The sequence below is a fragment of the Trachypithecus francoisi genome, unplaced genomic scaffold, assembly GCF_009764315.1.
Source record: "Trachypithecus francoisi isolate TF-2019V2 unplaced genomic scaffold, Tfra_2.0 Contig01461, whole genome shotgun sequence".
Lineage (NCBI taxonomy): Eukaryota > Metazoa > Chordata > Mammalia > Primates > Cercopithecidae > Trachypithecus > Trachypithecus francoisi.
Genome location: NW_022681433.1, coordinates 11,524,291 through 11,541,485, shown reverse-complemented (window position 1 = coordinate 11,541,485; position 17,195 = coordinate 11,524,291). Strand labels below are relative to the sequence as shown.

At 41.8% G+C, this 17,195-nt stretch overlaps 1 long non-coding RNA gene and 1 pseudogene across 1 annotated transcript in view; one reads left to right on the top strand and one right to left on the bottom strand.

The window, feature by feature from the left end:
• Positions 1 to 1,919, bottom strand: part of LOC117097696 — a 162,424-nt gene extending 160,505 nt beyond the window's left edge. Inside the window, exon 1 of the long non-coding RNA XR_004443036.1 lies at positions 1,562 to 1,919. This is a non-coding gene — a long non-coding RNA (uncharacterized LOC117097696). The remainder of the gene's footprint in view (positions 1 to 1,561) is intronic.
• Positions 1,904 to 17,195, top strand: part of LOC117097677 — a 110,381-nt pseudogene continuing 95,089 nt past the window's right edge.

Sequence of the window (17,195 nt, the reverse complement as noted above, 5' to 3'; positions counted from 1 at the left end):
AAGGAGGCAATACACAAAAACTGTTTATACATACTATGAAGTTAGAAACAAAAGTCAGTTGGTGTTAGCATTGTTTGCTTATATGATGATGATTGAGACCATTCACCAAAATTACACACTACACCAGGGACAGAAATGACCCAGAAGGAATAGAAAATTTACTTCCTAATTAGCCTGTGCCTCTTTAACTGAGCTCTAGTTCACAGTTCTACTCTGTCCTGTAACTGTCCAGCTTCACTTCCTGTCACACCTCTGACACTCAGGCACGTTGACCACTGCTGAAACATTACACATCCTTCAGCTCCTTTATGACTGTCTTAGCACCCTAAACCTGCACTTTACCTCCCTAGAGTGACACCTTATTATATTATAAACTGTCCCCTCAATAGACTGGGAACTCCTTGATGACAGAGATCATGCATTATTTATCTTTGTACCCACGTCAGAGTAACTTGATAAACATGGATGTGGATTGTTGAATGAATGGATGGATGCTAGTACATAAGTCATAATTTCTGCCCACAAAGAAAGAATTGTAACATACTCCAAATATGTGCTCACGTGGATTTCCCCACAGCACTATCACTCTGGATACTTTTTTTTTTTGAAACAGTGTCTCACTCTGTCACCCAGGCTACAGTGCAGTGGCACCATCATGGCTCACTGTAGCCTCAACCACCCGGGCTCAAGTGTTAATACAGTTTTATTTATTTTACTTTATTTTCACGATGGATTCTTGCTCTGTCACCCAGGCTGGAGTGCAGTGGCACAATGTCGGCTCACTGCAACCATCACCTCCTGGGTTCAAGCAATTCTCCTGCCTTAGCCTCGCAACTAGCTGGAATTACAGGCATGCACCACCATGCCCGGCTCATTTTCGTATTTTTAGTAGAGACGGGGTTTCAGCATGTTGGCCAGGCTGGTCTCGAACTCCTGACCTCGTGATCCACCTGCCTCTGCCTCCCAAAATGCTGGGATTAGAGGCGTGAGCCATCGTGCTCAGCCAATACATTTTTAAATATCAGGATTATTGAGATACTATTCACATTCCATAAAGTTTAGCCCTTTAAAATGTACAATTCAGTGGTTTTTAGAATATTCAGAGTTGTTCATCCATTCCCACTATCAAATTGCAGAACACTCTCATCACCCTGAGAGTCCTATCCATTAGCAGTCACTCCCCAGCTCCCCACCCCCAGCAACCACCAATCTACTTTCTATCTCTGTATTTCTAATTGATTTCTTGCTATACAATATACATAGCATTACATATGAGAATGCAACTCTTCTCTGGACAGAAAACAAATAAATGCTGAGGCAGCTTTGATTTAGCATCAAAATACAGAATCAATCTGCAACCAGCTCTATGACCTTGGACAAGTTGTTTAACTGGATTTAGTTTCTTCATAAGATAAGTCTAGAGGTGTGTAAGGACACCTTCAGGTTAAAAAACAAACAAGTAAAAACAAAAAAAGCCTTGGTGACAATTCCAGTGCTCCACCCTAGACAACCTTTCCTTGGCTTCCGTGAGAAACGAATTCATACAAACAAGATTTCACACCACAGCTGCCGCGGCTACTGTCCTCCCCGCGCAGAGCTCTAGAGATGTTTTCTCCTTTTCTTTTCTTTCTGGCCATCTATTTATCTCTGGGCTGGCAAGGAGAGGGAGAACTGCAGCGCCCAGGAGCGGAGGCCGAGCGCGCCGGTGTCCGCAGGAAGCCTCGCCCAGCGCGGACCGCACCCTCCCACGGCGCCCCTGGAGAGGCCGCGGGTCGCTGGGCCGCCAGCAGCGCGCGCCCCCGGCGTGGGAGGAGCGCGGCGAGCAGGGGCGGGGCCAGCGACTCCCGCAGCCAATCGGGGCGGCGGCGCGTCCTTGGGGGTCCGCGGCTCGCCGGGCGCGCACGGGGCGGGGCTCCGCTTGACCGTGGCGGTCGCCGGGCAGCAGAGCCCGGGCGCAGCCAGCGCAGCGCAGCGCAGGGAGCGCAGGCGGCGGCGGCTCCAGGTCCCCGGGGCTCCAGCGCTCGGCGCAGCGAAGTAGCCTCCGGCGGTGGCAACTACGGCGGCGGCGCCGGGGCGATGCTGTGGGTCTCGTTGGGCGCCGGTGTCCTGGCCTCTTCTTCAGGTACCCAGCCCCGCTCGCCCCTCGCCCTGGGGAACCGCAGCGCCCGGGAGGCAGCTTTGTGCGGCTGTGGGCTCAGCGGCCGGGGAGGTGGGCCGGGTGGGGCTGTGCGGTCAGGGCCGCCTTCACTCGGAGGAAGAGGGTGGGGACCGAGGGAAGCGGGCGGGGGTGGGAGCGCTGTCTCCGGGCTGCAGCTGATGGCATCCCCGGGCTCCGTCCTCCTCCTGCCTCCATGTGGGTTGAAAGAGGTTTTGTTCCAGGAGAAAGTTTGATGCCCAGACTTGAGGAGCCAGACTCGGGGGTCCCTGAGGTCCGCGCCTTTAAAGAGGCAGCCCACCCTGCCGTGTGAGTCAGTGCCTTGCGTGTGGGCACGTGGGAACCCGTACTCGAGCAGCATTCCTGACACGGGACCTTCCTTGAGAAAATTCCTCTGTGGGAATCCCCCTTGGGTAGGGGGCTTTGTGGAGATGGCACCCAGAGCCCGCACAGTGTGGGTTTTGCTTGAAAACAGTGCAGCAGGTAGTCAATGGCCCCATGTTATCTCCCAGTAGAATGGGCTCGACCAAGATCTGTGCTCTAAGAGCTTCAAAAATTTAAATCTACCTTGCCGTCTAATTAAACATCCCCAAACGCTATTGTATCCAAGGTGCTAATAATTACGCTGTCGATTCTTTAATATTTTCTTACTGCCCTTGCTTTCCAGTCGACTTTTGCAGTTTTGGAAAGGGTGCTGTGGATCGTACCAAAGTGGGCAGAAGTTATGACTCACCTCTCAGGGCGATAGCCCAGTGCAAAAAAATACAGAACACATGCCTGTCCACTCGAAGATAGAAAGTTTCAGCCTTCAAAGCAAGATAGATTAAGTGGGGGTTATTTGCTTTACAAAACTTCCTCCAATGTAGAGAAGTGATGCTTAGAGTTAAAATGGAATTTTACACTAGATTGTAGGAACACATCTGTTATAAAGCGGCTCAGGGTAGAGTTAGTGACATGTAGATATCGCATAGTCTTGCCGTTAAACAAATCTCAAAAAATGCATGTTAAATTCTGCATCATTCTCACTGATCACTGTTCACATTTACATTTTTCCTTTCTTATCAAGACGCATTCCTACCATAAGACAACTTCATAATTCCCTCAAAACACCTTAGCCAAGGCCATTTTGTGGTCTGTATAATTTACCCCCTTGCTATAAAACGTATCTGTGAAAACATTTACATTTAAGAGAATTTCCCTAGTGGTAACACAGTAGTGTCCATACATTGAGCACATTCTATTCACCAGACACATTACTAGGTGTGGACATATATTAATCCTTTAATTCTCGCAATCAGTCTAAGGAGGTATTACTATTAGTTTCCCTATTTTTGAATTTAAAGAGTTCAGGTAATTTTGCCAAGATTATTGGGCATGTAAGTGATAGAGGCTGGATTTAAACCTGGATCTGTTTGGCTCCCTGCCCATGGTCTATGCTGTCTCCCAGTTCTTCTTGAGAGTTGCCCTTATCATAATGCAGTGGCAACATATGCTGTCTCTACTGGCCTGGTGCATCAGACCCCTTTACAGAGTGTTTTCTCCCTCTGGAAACCCCCACTGGGTGCACATACACTGAAGGATAACACTGGCAGTCTCCAGACTCTCCCCATCCCATCCCCAGCATATAAATCAGATGGAAATATCCAAACATGTAAACCCACCTCATTCTTTCAGATAAGTTGTCCCCAGAAGACAGGTAACCAAATGTTTCCCTTACTGGCACTTAAGGAGCAGTCTCTACCCTCTCAATCATCCAAGTCTATTTTAGCTCTGCATATGGAAGTACACCCCATCGGTTGGCAACAACATATCCCCTGCAGCGTTCACACTGGCACACTCGTTCTCTCGTACCAACTGTCAGAGAATTTCTGACCCGGGCCAGGCTACCTAAAAGGAAAGACTGAAATGAAGTCCCTGGGAAAAGTGGTATTAGTTCCAGGGAATCCCTGAATTCTCCATGCAGGGCCCTAGAAACACAAAGCAGACCTTCTGCATAGTGGGAAATACCACGTATATGGTGCAGTCTATTTTCAACACTATTGAAATATGTGTTCACCATATAAAACTGCACCTGTTGTCTTGGTGATGGATGTAGCCACACGCCTATTCCTGATTTGATACTCACTTTTACGTTAAAGTAGTTGTTGCTTGGCTGAATGGTGTCAAAAACTGATGTCACAATTGTGACAGTAAGTTTTGAAGCTGTGCCTAAAAAATTGTTTCTATTATAATCTACATCCATTGTTTTATAATTTATCTCCCCTAGAGTTGTGTGTGTGTGTGTACGTGTGTGTGTTCTCTTCCTTGGTATGGTTTTTAACTGTCTCTGGTTCCAAAATAATTTGCAGTAGTAAGCTTTAAAAAAAAGTTCGTTTTTAAGCCGTGACCATATGCTGCCTGGAAACATATCCTTATAGTTGGCATTTTACTCATGTTACTCTTGTGCTAAGAATCTCAAAGTCCCATATGCATGCTTTCAGATTTCAAGTGGACCCTCCTGTCTAAGTATTTCACTCCATTCTTGGTAGCAGTAGTAAGGTTTGAGTTTGGAATACAGATCCAGCACGTCACTTCTAATATCTCTAAACTGCCAAAAATCAAAGCAGCACCAACTAAAGTTGGGAAAGAAGAACGTGAGGCTTTCTTATCACCCTCTTACATCAGAATGGAAGGTGTGCCCAAAACATTGTTAGAAATAAGAGTGAATAGACTTTTTTAAGTGACTAGTGATCTGCAAAACTATACCAAATTATTGAAATTGTAGTTTTCCTGATGTTGTGCATTTGCAATACCTTATTAACTTAAAACTGTCCAGAATCAACAAACTTCCACTCTGTATGCTATTCTCTTTCTAAAACTTCTTATTAACTAGCAATCCATCTTATTTCTATTTTTCATCAAATTAAAAATGCCATCAGTTGTAAGACATAGCGTTTTTTTTCTGCTGTACACAAAAGAGAAAATATTGCCAATTTTATTATGACATTTCACTTTAAGGATGTTCTTCCATGATAATGCATGAATAGGTCACAGTAGTCTCTCATTGCTTTCAAGTTTCCTTCATCTCTTCCTTGGGTTTCGATACATTTTCCTGCCAGTGTTATTGGTAGCATTGCTTGGGGTGTGACGGATCACTTGCATGAATCTCGGTAACAAACCATAACATAGCTTCATTAACTTATGTGTTTCTTTATTCAGTCTGGTAAAGCATTTGGATCTTGCTTTGTAAAATGATATGGAAATGCCAAACAAAGACAAATGTATCCTTTAGTAATAGAACGTTTATGTCACACTGCTGTTTTGGTGCCTTCATGCATACACAGTAATGTCTCCTTGCAGTGCCAAATGATAGTGTAATCTTTTTGAATACCATTTCAGTGGCAATTAAACAGAACACGTGCAGTGCCAACAATGCCCATAACTCAGTAGAAGTGAAAACAAAATGAATAGCTGTGACCAAGTTTATGCACGTGCAGGGACATGACAGTTGTGCTGTGAGTACTGCCAAGTTGTAATTTTAATATACCATAAATGTTAAGACATACCTTGATTTCAGGCATGTTAAAATGTGAGAAAGTAATCTTATCAGTGAAATATGCTAATCTGTGTTCACTTAGTTTCATGATCCCTAACCTGATTACATTTTTTATGTATTCATTCATTCATACAGTTATTCGTGGTATTAGACTTTAAACTGCAGGAGGGCAAGGACTTTTTCTGTCTTTTGTTCTCTACTATATACCAATTGCTTAGGACAGTCTGTTATATATAGTAAACCTGCTCAATAAGATAGATAGTAGAATGAGTGAATAAATGTCCTCCATGGGAGCCATGGAGACACATTGAGAAGCTCACTACCCTCCTATTGGTTAGAATACATATTCTTAAAATTACGACACTGACAGGAATGCCAAACGTGAAAAAGGGGAGCAGGCCAGCGTGCAGTCCATGATTTAATTTACAGGGTCCTATACCAAATATACCATTACAAAGCTAGTTTAGGATAGAAGAAATTCCATTATATCTTTTATTCATCTTGATCACTGAAGGATTATATAACAACTTACATCTTGGTTCTGTTGTATGGTCTAAAGTCATTAATTTCTTGAACTCTATACTTAGTCCAATTTTACATACTTGTCCTATTGTACATTTGACATCTACCAGAATTAATGGGGAAATGTCTGTAGGCCTCTCTGAAGCAGAAACTCAATACTCATGACCTTGCTTGGAAATACATCCCCAAGAGTATATATATATCTACCTAGATACTTTGCCCTAGAGTCCATTTTTTAACCCCCAAAATGGCCATCTTTACATTTTGACATGTTACGAAGAAAAAGAAAAAGAAACCTTGCTGGGCAACACAGATCTCCATGTGCCAGTGCCTCTGCTTCCTCACTGCTGCCGCCTGCTCAAGCAGAGCGCACATTTAGACCAGGGACAGGATGCTAGATGAAGATGCCAGCAGAAGGAATGGCACAGAAACTAGCTTAGCACCCTCTCTGAAGCAGTCCCAGGATCTAAAGCCGGTTATTATCTCCCAGATAACCCCGCACTCAGTGTAGGAGCTAGACCTGCAAAGACACACCCAGCTTCCGGTCCAGTGAAATGTAGGACCTTTGAACACGTATCTTACATACTGAGGTCACTAGTGGGTTCCAGCCTGCTAGCTCAAGGGAAGATGATGTGGGCAGAGTGTCGTTATTGCCTGTCCCCAAGTACGGTGAAGCAATGTGGCATGGTGGTGGGTGCTGTGAAACGACATGGTAGATAGCCAAAGCTTGCTCTTTCATATAGTAGAAAATAATGATTAATTAAATCTTTTTGGTTATTCACTAAAGGAACTTACATATAATTGCTTTTATTAAGTATTGTTAACATGCGCCAGACAAGGTAATATAAACAACAAAATGCTTAAAACTTATTTACTGAGCATAGAGGGTGGGATGAAAGAAAACCCAAATAACCTTAGCTGCCAATTCTATCATTATGTGGGGTGTTTTAATAGTACCCAGGATTTGTTTTAACCAGGTATGGTAAAACATGCAGACACAGAAATGACTGTCATGAAGGAATTTTATTATACTCAGAGTCCCCTAGAAACCAGAGGTACAGCATGGCACGCCACGCAGGGGGCACACAGGGAAGCAGCAGGATCAGGCAGGAGGCAGGGGGAGCAAGAAGAAATGTGGGCTAGAGCCTTACTGTGGTTTCCATGGGAAGGAGTGAGCAAAGCAGGGTAAGCAGGTTCAGGATTGGTTAGTTTGCATCATTTTAGCAGGCTCTGAGGTACAGGGCTGTCTCTAGTTGTCTGGTACGTGGCCCTGGGGTGATTAGGGAAGGAGAATAGTGCTCCAGAGTATGAGTCTGATAATGGAGCTGGTGGGGTGTGGGCTCTGATTTTGTTGGTTTGCATATGGAGAGGTGCTTGCAGGTGAGTCCCTTACTGTGTGCAGGCATTGGCTAACCCTGGGAGGGGCAGTCCCTCCCGACCAGCAAGGCCCCAAGGGGTCAACACATCAGAATACCGAGAATAAAATTCATGGTGGATGTAGGGGGATTTTTGGAAAACTGTCAGCTAATGAATTAAGCCTGTGTACACAGGGGGTATTCAGCCAAATGTGCAGTAATGCCTACTTCGGGCTCTGACACATGGTATTCAGTAAACATTAATTAAATCTGAGTGGTGGTGCCAGATGGTCCAACCATGCCAATACTCAGTTCTTGAGATATTGTAGTCAGGTGTGCAGTGTTTATCTTGAGAGAAAGAAAAAAGTGAGAAACCTACGGTACATAAAGGATCCCCAGATGAAGGATGAACCCCACTCGGGACAAAAAAGAGGCAAAACACTTGACTCTTAAAACATTAGTGAACTCTGGCCGGGCGTGGTGGCTCACACTTGTAATCCCAGCACTTTGGGAGGCCAAGGCGGGTGGATCACCAGATCAGGAGATAGACACCATCCTGGCTAACATGGTGAAACCCCGTCTCTACAAAAAATACAAAAAAATTAGCCGGGCTTGGTGGCGGGCGCCTGTAGTCCCAGCTACTTGGGAGGCTGAGTCAGGAGAATGACATGAACCCAGGAGGCGGAGCTTGCAGTGAGCCGAGATTGTGCCACTGCATTCCAGCCTGAGCAACAGAGCGAGACTCCATCTCAAAAAAAAAAACAAAAAACAACACATTAGTGAACTCTTAAGCAAATACATTTTTAGCTATAAGGTCTTAAAATCTACAAGATAATTACATGTCAAGGGTAATTCCTTATCCACTGTGGATTTGGAATACCAACAAAAATAAGGAAACATGAAGGCTGCATGCATCTTTTTAAAAGGGTGTTTCTCGGCCGGGCGCGGTGGCTCAAGCCTGTAATCCCAGCACTTTGGGAGGCCGAGACGGGTGGATCACGAGGTCAGGAGATCGAGACCATCCTGGCTAATACGGTGAAACCCTGTCTCTACTTAAAAAGTACAAAAAACTAGCCGGGCGAGGTGGCGGCGCCTGTAGTCCCAGCTACTCGGGAGGCTGAGGCAGGAGAATGGCATGAACCTGGGAGGCGGAGCTTGCAGTGAGCTGAGATCCGGCCACTGCACTCCAGCCTGGGTGGCAGAGCAAGACTCCGTCTCAAAAAAAAAAAAAAAAAAAAAAAAGGGTGTTTCTCAGAGTAAAATTGGAGTTGCAGAGTGAATTATGTATTGCAAATTTTGTGCTCAGGAGTAGGCTTCTAAATGGAAGTTACTCAAAATAGCATGAAACATACTTTTCTTCTTGACTACATGTCAGTATTAATCAAATGATCAGATGATATATACACACATATGAAGTAATAATACTGGAGAGTTATATGAAGGTAATTAACAAAATATGTATTAGTGGCAAGTTTAGTCACGGAACGTTTAAAATGTACGTGTATTAACTCTGATAGACATGGGTTTAGACTCAGGCACTACTTACGATAATGAATGGCAGGAGTGCATGAAGGTGGGCGTGTTAGGGCTCACTGCTAAGTAAATTGAATGACCGATTGCTATGGTCAGCCTCATGACTTTTCTTTATGTGATTGGTTAATGATTATAGCACCTTTAAAGTCCTGTGACTTAGAATCTTGACCATGCACGTTAAGAAATATTAATGAAAACATAAGCAAGAGGTCAATCTAATAATCTAAGAAGAGTAATTCCTTCACAGCAGAAACTCTGAGATTGCCCTCTGCTTACAGCTGCTTTCATCTTGTAGCTTTACACACATCTCCTTTGCATTGTGTAGGAGCTTATCCACATTGATGGAAATTGTATTAATGTATTGCTGGAGCACAGCTGCTCTCCCATTGTGTTTCCAAACTGACATCATAACTCTTTAATTAAAGTGGCAGTGTTAGCCTCAACTGGCCAGCAAAACATTTCTGCCTGGCTAATGGTGTTGAGCTGGGTTTGAGGTTGGACAGGACAATCATTGACTTTATCCATTCCAGTGAAGCGTGTCTCTTAAGACACATTTTTCAATCCAGGCTTTCATGTCTTTTAACCTCTAATTCCATACACAAATAAGGCCCATATACATGTGGGGTATTTAGTCAAATGAGATAATATGCAGAAATACTCTCAGGCCCTTGCTTTCCTGAAGCCTTTTATTTATGTTGATACTTATAAGTGAAAGCGAGTAATGGTGAGGGTGGTGGGTGGAGGGGGCGGGTGAACAGCCTTCCTGGAGCTGTTCTAAGTTTGTGCATTCTGTCTTAGCTTTAACCTTCATAAATTTGAATTGCACTCATTTGGGGATGGGATGGGAAGAGGCATACCCTCCTTATCTTTTTAGCCCTAGAGCCTGGCCTTGTGCCTGCAAGTGGTAGGAGCTTAATGCATATTGGTTGAATTTAAAAACGTTGGTTGATTGGTTGACACAGAAATTCTCAACCTTCTTTGGATTAAGGATTCCTATAAATTATGAGTAAAAGTCCTTACAAAATACTCTATAATCTGATAGTTAAATGATCTAGAAGGAAGAATCAGGAACATAAAAACTGCTTTTCTAATAAATAGAAGCCATGAAGTTAAACTGGCCTTAACAAATTAAAATATCGATTACAAATGACTACTACTAAAATTCTATGATACTGGACTGAAAACTAGACAGATTAAAAATAAATGGAAATTCCATATTTTGATTATTTAGATTATTTAGTGAACTTAATTTAAAACATACAAATGAACAATCGAGCTTTGAAGAAAGGATCAATTATTTAATGAAGTTTGCAAGACCAATGAAATAGCAGTTCTAAGAAGTAAAAACAGTGAGAAAGAGAATAATATACTTTTTGTCATAACCAAGTAGTCCAATAAATTTCACATAGGCCTTAGTGTTAAATGTTGGTGTGAGGGGGTGGGAAGGTGGGGAAAGAAAGAAAACAAAGCAATGTATTTATCCCAGATGTGAAAGCAATTACTATTTTTTTCTGAATATTTATGACATTTTACAAAAGACAGATGCATTGGAATGAAGAATACTGAAAAGCATGTAAATAATGAAGTATAATAAGACAATTCTAAAAGGCAAAGTGACAAAAAAGATAAAAACATGGCAGATGAAAACTATGGAAGATACGTAAGGAATTGAGATGAGTATGGGATATATGGCATGAGTTCTCAGAATCTGGTTCATGGTGGTTGAGGGAGGTGAGCAGACATTTGGGACCTGGAAATACAAATGGAAGGTCCAGAGCACAAAACATACACATTTATTGCCACCTCTTTAAGATGTAGCCTGTGCTTTGACAAAAATCAGATGTGATTTGGTAAGTTGAAATTCTGTGTCCGCTGACTTTTTTTTCGTATATTGAACTAGTAAAACAAAAATAACAATAGCAATCCTTGAATCACCACTGAAGAAGGTAAATTGTAGGGACTTTATTTAGAACCCACTGAGACAGAATTAAATACCAGAATTTTCTTATTTTACATTGATGCCTTTCCAGATAGTAGAAACAAATTCAACAAAAGTCTTTAGTCCAGATACTGAGAGACACTGGTAGCACATTAGACAGTGTCTCTACCTTAGTTGTATCTCTTGAAAACACATTTATCCAAAACAGTATTAAGGTTTTCAAATTCGATCTCAATCCCCAAGAAATGTTCACTTCAGCATTGTTTTTCTTCTGTGAGAGCTGGAGGTTAAAACTCTATGAATAGGGCATGGAAATGAAGAATGACATTTCTGTCCATCAAAAGTATTAAAATAGGGGCTGGGCGTGGTGGCTCACGCCTGTAATCCTAGCACTTTGGGAGGCTGAGGTGGGTGGATCAGCTGAGGTCAGGAGTTCGAGACCAGCCTGGCCAACATGGTGAAACCTCGTCTCTGCTAAAAAAAAGTACAAAAATCACCCAGGCGTGGAGGTGTGCGCCTGTAGTTCCAGCTGCATGGGAGGCTGAGGCAAGAGAACTGCTTGAACCCAGGAGGCAGAGGTTTCAGTGAGCCAAGATCTTGCTATTGCACTCCAACCTGGGTGACGGAGCAAGACTCCATCTCAAAAAAGGAAGTATCAAAATAGGGGCCAAGAAGTCCCTGGAGTCAGAGCTGTATTATATTGGATATGATTTTAGAATGGAAAGATCTTCAGCTCCTACTCATCTGGACTTGCGTTCCCTCATCCAGAGAGTGAGGAGAGAATCAATGACTGTTAAAGCCTGTATGGTTGGTATCACCCCTGGGGGTTTACCTTCTCCACTTATATCATTTAATCCCGACAGTAGCCCGCCATGTGGTACACCCCATTATTGTCTTTATTTCACAGATTAGCAAACTGAAGAACAGAGAGGGGAGGTATTTTTCCCACAGTCACCCTAATGGCCAGTGAAGAAACTAGAAGAACCTAGAGTATCTTCAGAATTATGTATTTAAGCACTTGATATGTGCTTACAAACCCATTTTTGAGTTAAACTCTTCCATTCAGTGAAAGAGAAGTTAATGATAAGCTGTTATGAAAGCAAGCTTCTATGTTGTTTTCGTAGCTGGAAGTTTCTGTGTGCTTATGTAGGCATACATTATATGCCCATGGCGTGTGCTTCACATCCCTCCACCTTTGCTTCCTTGTCTGTAAAACAGGTCTGTTCATTTCTACTGGACAGGTTTGTTCTGAGTTTGCAAGATAATCTGTATAAGGCATCTAGTGCATTAAAGGTCCAGTTGTTATTGTTGCTTTCGTTGCTCTGGGAAATTAATGTAAGGGTTTAGTGAAAGTCACAGGCATTTTTATCTCTCAGATTTAGCCCAGCCATGTCCATTGCTATGGTACCAACCCCACCCTAGCTGCTCAACATCACACATTCACAGGAGCTTCCTCACTGGTCCTCATAAGTCCAGTCTACAACCCTGTCTTCTCCACCAGGACCTTTGTTTTCTTCCTTCCATGAAGTGACTAGATGAGTGGGAAGCAGAAGTGGAAAAGGAAGCACTTCAAAAGGAAGGAGGCAGAGCACAGAGCGGCCTTATTCTCTGCAGAAAGTTGCACCCACTCAGCAGAACAGCGGAATTAAATCCACCAAAAGTAGAACAGGAGGAAAGTTTCCACTCAACACTCTGGTGCCAAGATTGGGGAACTATCATCTTTATTTGCTCTCCTTTGAATCTTGGAGGTATTATCTTATCAAATAAGAAGAAAACCATAGGCAACCTCTAGTTTACTATTCAAGCACTGACAAAATAGAGTGTATGTAATTATAGGCTCCGTAGGATCTTAAGTAGTTAGCAGATCTTAAACATTCTTGCAAATATACTGTAGGCAGTGAAGCCTACATTGTACCTTCCTGATCTTTGCTTAGGAGATCCTGGGGCAGCCACTAGGAGCTTTTAGAAATCAATTATCAAATTGCTCTTTTATTCTCAGAGGTCCAACACGACAGTTGTGTGACACCTGATTAATACATTTTAAAATATATTAAATGCATTTTTTAGTATGAATACTTTTTAAAAATATATTTTTACTATTCAAGCAGTATGTATTCATTGTAGAAAAATGTAAAGATTTAGGTAAGCAAATAGAAGAAAATGGAAACGATCCACAATCCTACTTCCTAAATATAATCACTATTTGCATTTTATTTCTTCCCAGGTGTCTTTTTTCACCTGTAATATTGTTTACAAAAACCGAATTATTTAATATATAGTTTTATAAGCTGCTTTCTTCACATAGGACAACTTATCCCAACTATCTTTCCATAATAGTAAATCATTACACAGATTTTTACATAGATTGAAGGCATCAGACCTTGGTTCTTGTGTTTTGAGACACTGGAAAATCCCCTACTCAGTCCCTAGGCTAAGGACTTTTTCCATCTCTACATAAGGCATACTCCTTGCCTCATGGAGTTTTCAAATTGCTGAAGCTTGGTTCTCCCTGCTCAGTGGGACTTATCTGGACTCTCACATTTGCCCAGTACTCTTCTCATCGTGAGCTTCCCACTGTTTTCATGATCTGAAAGGGGTCTCTGAGTTATCCTGGTGGTTCTGACGTGGAAGTGCAAATGTCCTATTTTGTGTTGCATCTTCTGATAGATGAATGTCAGGAGACACACAACCCTGCCAACTGGCCTCTTAAAACCAAACCCATCTGCCAATAAAAAACTGCCATTCAAAATGCTAATACCCTCCTCATCCTATAATTGCCATTTCTACAGCTGGCTCTCAATGATCACTTCTCCTGGGAGCCAAGATGCCAAACGTCATTGAAACTCACAGATAATAACCAAACTTCGTGATAGTTCCAATCTCCTCCTCATCAATCTTTTAACTGGAGCTGCTCACAAATGAACTGGTTCAAGTTTTTTCCTTCTTTTATTTCCCCCTATCAGGCCCTGATTCAGAGCCTAATGAGTAATGAGGTAGCCAAAATTTGGTTGCCAGAGGAATAGGCAGACCAGCGTGTCTTGAGTATGTCAGTCTGAAACCACCATGACTGAACTGTGTGTGATGAGTATGAAGCAAGGTGTTGTATACCAATGGAATCAGACACTATTCCTCTTGGTTCTTTATCCAGATATTTTACCCAAAACACATATCTTGCATTTTGCTACTGAGGTTCTCCAAAAGCCGATCAAAGCTCTTCAAACATGTTTCAACTAATTGATGTTCTTTTTGTTTTTATACTACCTTTACCTGTTCTTTCCTCAGTCTCCTTCCCTCTTATCCCCAACTTCCTGCAAAAAAAAACCAAAAAAACAAAAAAAAAGCAAAACATATATACATATGTGTAATGTGTGCATTATATATAATTATATATTACAATGTGTGTATAGTATATGTATACACATTTAAAAACCAAAGTCATCATTCTCTAGCCTCAAATGTTTTCATTCTCTTACCTTCCCCACTGTGGAGCACGGAGCCTTGAACCCATTAGTTGTCACCTATATCTGTGGCAGTCCAGTCTCCTTTCCACCCCCGCCAGCGAGGAGCTGCTACATCACCTCTTTAGACCTCTCTCCACCTGTTTCTTCCTCCCCCAACATAAAGTCTCAGTTGCCAAATCCACTCTTCTTTCAGTGCTTCAATTTCTGTTCTCCACCTTTCTTTACTTTTTTACTATGCCTTTTTTATTTCCCTGACATTTTTGTCCTCTCAGTGAGCCCATAGGATGTATCTGAAAGAACAAACCTTAAGATCATGGTATTTTCTGTGACCATCACACTGTTCAAGTTTCCTAAAATAGCACTGTGTTTTTCCTTAAAGGAAGTGATTCTGTGCTTTTCAAGGCCCTCATGCAGCTAATTGGGTTGTAACTATAAGAAAGGGTTACTGCCCTCTGGTTACATCATAGATACATCAGAGAAGGGCCATTTTGATTTAGGCATTGCAAAGCACTTATTGCTAACCATGTTCTGTCTGTCTTTGCTTTATAAGTGATTTATTTCTCAGAGGTAGTGGTGATTCAGGCCCTGGGGGACCGCTCCAGCCTATTTGAATAAGCTATCAATAACATTAAAAGCCTTCGCAGACACTGATGTTTGCCAGCACTTACAGGCTAGTGCAAATTGGATGAGCGCCTTGTTGGTGTTTTCAGTTCCTCCTCAGTGTTTGTTAAACAGTTGAAGTATTTGTCAGAAATGTCAGTTGGACACAAATGCATTATAATATGCACTTTTAATTGTGTGTGTGTGTTTTTTTTTTTTTTTTTTTTTTTTTTTTTACTAAAACTGTGAAACTTGATTTCTTGTTGGATTATGTCCTTAGCAGTGGGAAGGAACACTGGAAGTGTTGAAAAGAAATTATATGTGAATTACCCTCATTTAGTAGAAGACAGTCAAAGCTGGCACAGCCTCCTGAGCTTTCAGCCAGGGTTGAGTGCTGAAGACTGTTGATTAGCAGGCAGAAAGAGCAGGAGCCCAGAATCTGTGCCCTCCTTCTGTCTTCCACCCAGCGAAGGGTCCTGGGCCCACTGACCCAGCAAAGGAGCAACGCCAGCTGGACCCTGGACTAGAAAACAAGAAACACAATTCAAAGCCAATAAGAGCTTGGGGAAAATGGCCACAGTACCATTGATTTTATCTGGGTCTGGTTTAGATTTAGGACATCAGTGATTTTTCCCTTGAAACCTTTGTAAAAAATCGGCAAAAAGTGTGTGCTTTTTTCTTTTCTTTTCTCTGCTTTCCCTTCCTCCCTCCCATCCTTCTTTTCTTTCTTCTGAAGATAGTCTATATCTTTCATCAGATTCTCAAAGGAATCCACGAATAAAAAGTGTTTAAGAACTGCAATTCTAGATTTTCTCCTCTTTAAAATTGCCTCTTTGCTGACTGTGATTCAGTTTGCTCCTGGAAAGATGGAGATTTCAAGCAGCGTCCCTAGCTCCAAAGTTTAGATACCATGAGAGAGAGCACATTTTAAACCCAAACTTTTTCATGTCCTTAGAACCAAGTGAATCTTAGAAACCATAAAATTAGAGGGAGACTGCTATGGTGAGGCCAAACAGCATGGACAGGGATTCTGCCCACTCCCAGCATGGTCTGAAGGCTGTTGGATGACAGCAAATTGCCTAACAAATGGTTGAATTGGGCTGCTATCTAACTTTTGTGAACAGATCTTTATTATTTTGTCTCCAGTGGGCATATATTCCAACAGCTTTGGCAATAATTCTCAACAGCCATCGGTCCAAATACACCTTATTTATTCTGAAATTCTAAAATACACCTAACAAACACAGTAATTCAAAAAATACATGTTCTTTCAGATCGTAAGTGCAGTGAGAATCGATTACATTTATTTTGTTTTTCACTGAGAATATAAGTTCCTCAAGAGCATTGATACTGGTCTGTGGAAAGAATGTATGCTTGAATGACATAGAGTATCTCCTTTGTGAAAATGACTGGTCTGAAATAATGTAAATCAAAAGGAAATGAAGTGATAAGTCCTGTTCCGTATGCACTTAGGTTTTGAGAGCTCAGGGACTGTCCTTTATTGCATCACATGCTGTCTGTGATGAATTGACCCAATATACATATGCGGAAAAGAAATATATACAATTTTTACTTTTGAAAGTTTTTTATTAGTCTTAATACAGTTATTAGAGTGAAAGCTCGACCTAAGTTTGGAAGGGAGAGTCTAAGTGAGTTTATTTTACACTATCTATTTTGTTGGCTAAATTTCCTTCTGTCAACCTTTGGACCTGTCAGTTCTGCTCATGAGTTTTATCTGTGAACTTGAGTAAAGTTTCTGAATTTTTGTAGATGGATTTACTTATTTTTAAAACTTTGCAAGGTGGTCTCTATTTTACTTGAACACACGTTAAATAAGAGGGTATGCTTCACTGAAAGGAAAGTCTTCATTGAGGATTAACCACCAATGCCAAAGAAAGTGATGAATGACTGATGTTAATTTAATTATCCTGCAGATGATCCTGAACCATTACTGCTTAAATGCCAAATAGATTCTTTTGTTTACAAATAGAGTGCTTTCTTTGGCATTAGCAATAGTTTAGTGTATTGTTTGTAGGGTTTATGCTTCCTTTTCTTAACAACAACAACAAAAAAGACATAACCACATCTTTTTTAG